We start from the raw sequence: 6,000 nt of genomic DNA on the forward strand, positions 1-6,000 counted from the left end.
TCTTCACTTTGTCAGCTAACTGCAACAGTCTCCTTTTTGGCATTATGATGGTGTTGTCAATGTTATTAATATAAAAGAGGAAATAACAATGAGTAATTAGAAACAATCTAGATCTTTTATGACATCACATTTTTTTCAAGAACTATCTTGGTTCCACAAAAATATCGGACGAAAAACATATGAAGAGTGATACTTTATTCAAGTAATTTTCGTGCGAATGAGATGACTACCTGTTTTCATCGTTGACATGACGGGAGAAATTCATTTGATTTTTTTTTTCAATACACATAAAATATAGCAAATTCTGTTATAATATTTAATAAAATACTGAAAATGCAGTAAAAATATTCCATTTTGAAAAAAAAAATCACTTCTTGGGTTTGTTTACATGACTGACCAATCAGAACAAACATTACCTTATTCCCAGGTATACACTTACTTCATTTTCCAGTGAATTCCCTGTACATACCTTTTTTAATTGGTGGTGTCTGACCCTTACCACCATCACCATCATCGTCATCATCATCATCATTAACATCATTATCAACATTATAATCATCATCTTTGTTATCAACATCGTTATCATTATCAACAACAACACCTACATTATCATCAAAAATATCATCGTCATTATCATCATCATCAGTCATCATCTTCATCATCAGCAACAACAATAAAATCATCACCATACTCATCATCAAGATCATAAACAACAACAACAACATCATCATCACCATCATCATCATCAATATTATAGTTGTACTCAACAGCAATAACAACAACATCAACATAATCGATAATATGACAGCAGTAACATCATCCGGATTAATAGTTAAACTATTCAAGATGTAAAACTGACCATCATCGTCTATTTTGAAAAGTTTATAAAATATAGTAGGTGGCAAAACGAAGACCTCATCCATCTTTCACGTGGGAGTCACGTTTCTGAAACAAAACAAGTTAAATTATTGTTTGTTTAAATCATGATAATATAAACGGTAATATTTACGATAACAAAAGATCATCAGTAAATATTGTTTTCTTCTTTTCTCAATTTAGTGTATATTGATTTTAATTTTAAAAGGAATAAAATAATTCGGTCTTGGAAGGAACGAAAGTATCGGTTTCTGTGTTTATATATTTAACCACGACGTTCGCAATTCCTGGAATTCAGTCACATAACTGGGTTAACGCGATGAGGCGGAACTTGTTTTTTTGCTCTGGATAAAAGCTTTAATCTTTATCGATTAAACGATATAGATCATATATTGTCCAAAAATATGCAAGTCAATAAGATCCAAGACATCAAAACGGTAGTATTTTGTAAATCCGTTCACAGCATTCTCTTGCACTGATTGCGCATCTGTTAATAAGTTAAACAGCATTCGAGGACAGATAGACAGAAATGCGAATTTCTGGGTGAAAAACAGGTGTTTTTTTTTTTGTTTTGTTTTTCAAAATAACCTTATACGAGAAATATTGATGGCACAGAGAGATTAAGAAGTTATGTATTTTGAAGCAAAGCGCAATTGAGCCGCGCCATGAGAAAACCAACACAGTGGCTTTGCGACCGGCATGAATCCAGACCAGCCTGCGCATCCGCGCAGTCTGGTCAGGATCCATGCTGTTCGCTAACGGTTTCTCTAATTGCAGCAGGTTTTGAAAGCGGGCAGCATGGATCCTGACCAGACTGCGCGGATGCGCAGGCTTGTCTGGATCCTTGCTGGTCGCAAATGCACTATGTTGGTTTTCTCATGGCGCGGCTCATTTAAGGTTTCTATTTTATAAATTCTGAGGCTGTAGATTAAACAGTGAAAACAGACATTAATGAAACAAAATGACAAGTTAATAAAAAAGATAATTGTTGCACACATCAAATTACACAAACTATTTTATCAAATATAAAATTAGACTAGACAAACATATATGAATACAAGTCAGGCACTGAATATTTGGGAAAAAATATATTACCGACATTCTAAAGTGTGAACAAATACATGATAGTTTTTACACAAAAAGCAGAGATCTGAAAGCCATTAATTATAACACATAAAAGTTATCAAAACAAATAAATTAAACGCATTCTTTTATTTGCGCCCTTGTATAATACACACTGTAAAGTAGTTTGATCATTCTACAGCATCAGCACTTACATAATAAATATAAAAAAATGAAATATGTATATAGATATTTATTTTTAATTACTAAAGTACCTTAGTAGTGAAAATAGTAAAACGTTAAAGTAAAAAATATTAAAATTACCCTCTTTATCTGTAAATAGAAATAAATCCTATATTTAACCCTTAGCCTGCTGGCGGCAGATGATTCTGCCCTTGCGACCAGTGCAGACCAAGATCAGCCTACACATCCGTGCAGTCTGATCATGGTCTGCACTGTTCGCTATTCAGTCAGTAAATTGTCAGTGAAAACCCCTTTGAGTAATAAGTGGTACTGTCCAAATTGAAAGATGGACCAGTCCATTATAGAAATATAGCAGGTTAAGGGTTAAGATCAGAGCCTCTAATCCCATGTCTCCAACGGGAGTGAAACCCTCAGCTTCCTTGAGGAAGAGGCCGCAAGAGCAACTTATGGGAAACACTTCCGGCGGGATATCTCCAACATCAGATACAATAAAAAAATGCAATTTTCATTTTAATTTGGAAAGGTTTATGTGGAGGACGGGTACGCATAGCGCTCCTTGGGAGCTTTTGCGGAAGAAAAGTCTGTAAAGTGCTTCTTGGGAGTTTTATGCGGAAGAAGCCTATGGATTAATCTACTGGCGAACTTTCTGCTGATTTGAGGAACACAATAACGATCCTTGGGGACTGTTACCGGCAGGGAGCGTTATACGGCCTCTCACAAAGTCACCTACTAGCGGAATGTTACCGGCTGGGAGCGTTATACGGCCTCTCACAAAGTCACCTACTAGCGGACTGTTACCGGTAGGGAGCGTTATACGGCCTCTCACAAAGTCACCTACTAGCGGACTGTTACCGGCAGGGAGCGTTATACGGCCTCTCACAAAGTCACCTACTAGCGGACTGTTACCGGCAGGGAGCGTTATACGGCCTCTCACAAAGTCACCTACTAGCGGACTGTTACCGGCAGGGAGCGTTATACGGCCTCTCACAAAGTCACCTACCAGCGGACTGTTACCGGCAGGGAGCGTTATACGGCCTCTCACAAAGTCACCTATCTCATTAATTTTAGTCTCACTGCACAAATTGAGGTGTACTTTATAAAATACTTTATAAAAAAAATTCTTTATAAAAGATCAACTTAACGGTAGGATTGATTTATTTGTATTGTTAATAAAGACGCATGTGGTATCTGTTACATTGTGATCCCATTTAAAACTAAATATTATACACTCCTAATTTGAATAGGGAAGGAAAACACACAAATTGTTTCCGATAAATTGCTGGATAAGATATTTGTTCAACAATGACAATATCGACATTTTTAGTCTTCAGATTATAGCCTGTTTATAAACTGGGATAGTATTCAACAACGTTTTAACTTTAAAATCTTGGCTTATACTTTAAAACGCTTAATATTCAATGGCATTGTCATATACTGCAAGAAAACTTTAATCAGCAAATGATGGCTCTGCAAAATTTCAGCAGTATATTTATGGTAAATGGAATATTTATAGTTCTAAGTTATAATAAATTTTGACCCCGTCAAACCTATCTTTAAAGACCAGCATAAGGAGAGCCGAAATATGGTCTTTTATTTGCAGGTGGTCTTAATTAACAGGTTGAACTACTCTAAAATTGTTTAAATCACAAATGGGAAATGAAGCGTATGGTGTTTGGAGGTAGGTGGTCTCTGTACATAGGTGATATTTAGCACAGGTTGGACTTTAGTTGGTTAATGGACGTTCATGCTCTGCTTTGCTAATTCGCACTCAAATACTGAAACAATGTCTTGATCGATTCTTCCAAAAAACAATTATCATAAATCATCGTACACATGTACCCGATAATCAATGTACGTTAAAACGGTTGTTGGACAAAGGCATTCAAATTGAATTGAAGACGGCAAAAATGCGATTGAAGTCTTCATATGCATCTAGGCGTATAACATTTTAAAGTTTTGTTTACTTTAATAAAAGCGCAGTAAGTGGACTTTATATGTTCGTTTGACAACCAAAACAAAATGGATAGAAACATCGATACTTCATCCGTGCCAACCGACGCCGACGAGCCCGGAGAAACAATCAGTCACGGCGACGGAGCACTGGAGCTCGAACCGCCTGAAGAAGGTACCACATTAGAACAGAACAGAACAGAACAGAACAAAAGTTTATTCAGTAATTTGTACATATAGTACCTCATTACATAATATACATTGACATATAAGATATGATCATGTGACAAAGTTGTTGAAAATTTAAAATTTGAAATGGAGAACGGATCGTAACGGTCCGTAACCGGCGGATCCTTTTACCCCAAGACACCCCAGAGCACGCAAAAACACCCAAAAACACCCCCCCCCCCCCCACACACACACCCAAAAAAAACAAAAAAACAAAAAAACAAACACCGTGTCACCCAGCGTCAAAATAATCACTGAATTTGATACTGTGAGTGGGTAACTATATAACATATAACATGATACTCAAGGGGAACAACCCAATACCGCTTAACTGTAAATAAAGGTGCTGCAGTTATTTCCCTCTCATTTGGTGCGATAAAAGTAGTTGTCATTTGACAGACAAACAAACCTAAAAATGTACATTGGGAGGTCCCGTGGCAAAAAGACCCCTGGACCATAACGGTCTTAAGAATAAAGATGATGATGTTATGAAGAAACACAAAAAACATTACAATAACATCAGTGGTTGCTATTCAATGTAAATATGGTAACCTAAACTGTCTGAAGAATGAACTATGTATATAATTCACTATGACAACAAAAAATAACAAGTTGTTAGTACTGCTGATATTAATGTTTCCATGCAGGTATAATTGTCACTGCTTTTATGCAATGTGGGATGGGCACAATTAATAATTTCAATTGCTTTTGGCCCTTCTATGTTTAAATTTAAAGTTTAAGCATGAAAACTCGTTCAGCTCAATATTTGAATTAGAGTCAGTCCATTTTTAGCAATCTTATTCACAAATTCAGGGTCACAAAGTTTTGTTTGGGTCAGTCCATTACAATTCCAAACACAAATTTTCGGTCCATTCTCCGAAAAATCCTACAGATTGTCTTTAATTGGTTTGCCATCGATGAACAGAATGTCGTACGATATCCAGGCATCTTTATTCTTTCAATTTTGGTATCAAACGACGCCATTTTGCTACAACTTTCGGCGGGAATTGTTCATGAACAAAGTGTAATTTTTTATCTAGATTTTTGCGATAACTCTTAACTAGCTCTTTATCTTTGAAGTACGAAAACTTACGCATAATTTTTCTGTTAATTAACTTGTTCGGATCATCGTTTTAATGGCCCATCCTATGTGCGAGCTCAATTTTAATACTTTTGACTATATCTTCGGCCATTTTGAATTTCTCTTTCAGGTGCGCACGTATGAGGTTCTCAGTAACGTCTGGTCTCTCGTCATTTTGTCAGCAACACCACCGCCAAAAATTAAGTTGTTCCTCAATGACTGTGACTGCATATACAACATTTCTTCCTTTAGTTCCGAAATTTCACGCAAAAGTTTATCAGTCTCGTGCTCTTTTCCAGACAAATCCATCTGAATATTTTCAACTTTATCATCTAACTTGTTAAATTTACTTAGTTAGTTTTCTCTACATTGTGGACGTAGTTCCACAGTTTCGATAATTCCGATTTAATATTATCGACTTTTTTCTCCAATTTGTCTAATGTTTGTAACTTTACATCCGAACTTTTCATCTGAGCCTCCATACTACCAAATTTAACTTCCATATTTCCAACTTTAATGTCAATCTTTTGCGGATACGACAAAATATCATAAGAAATGTCAGCTTTAACAAGTTTAGCACCATCTTTATCTGAATCTGT

The sequence above is a fragment of the Mercenaria mercenaria genome, chromosome 4 (genome assembly GCF_021730395.1).
Source record: "Mercenaria mercenaria strain notata chromosome 4, MADL_Memer_1, whole genome shotgun sequence".
NCBI classification, from domain to species: domain Eukaryota; kingdom Metazoa; phylum Mollusca; class Bivalvia; order Venerida; family Veneridae; genus Mercenaria; species Mercenaria mercenaria.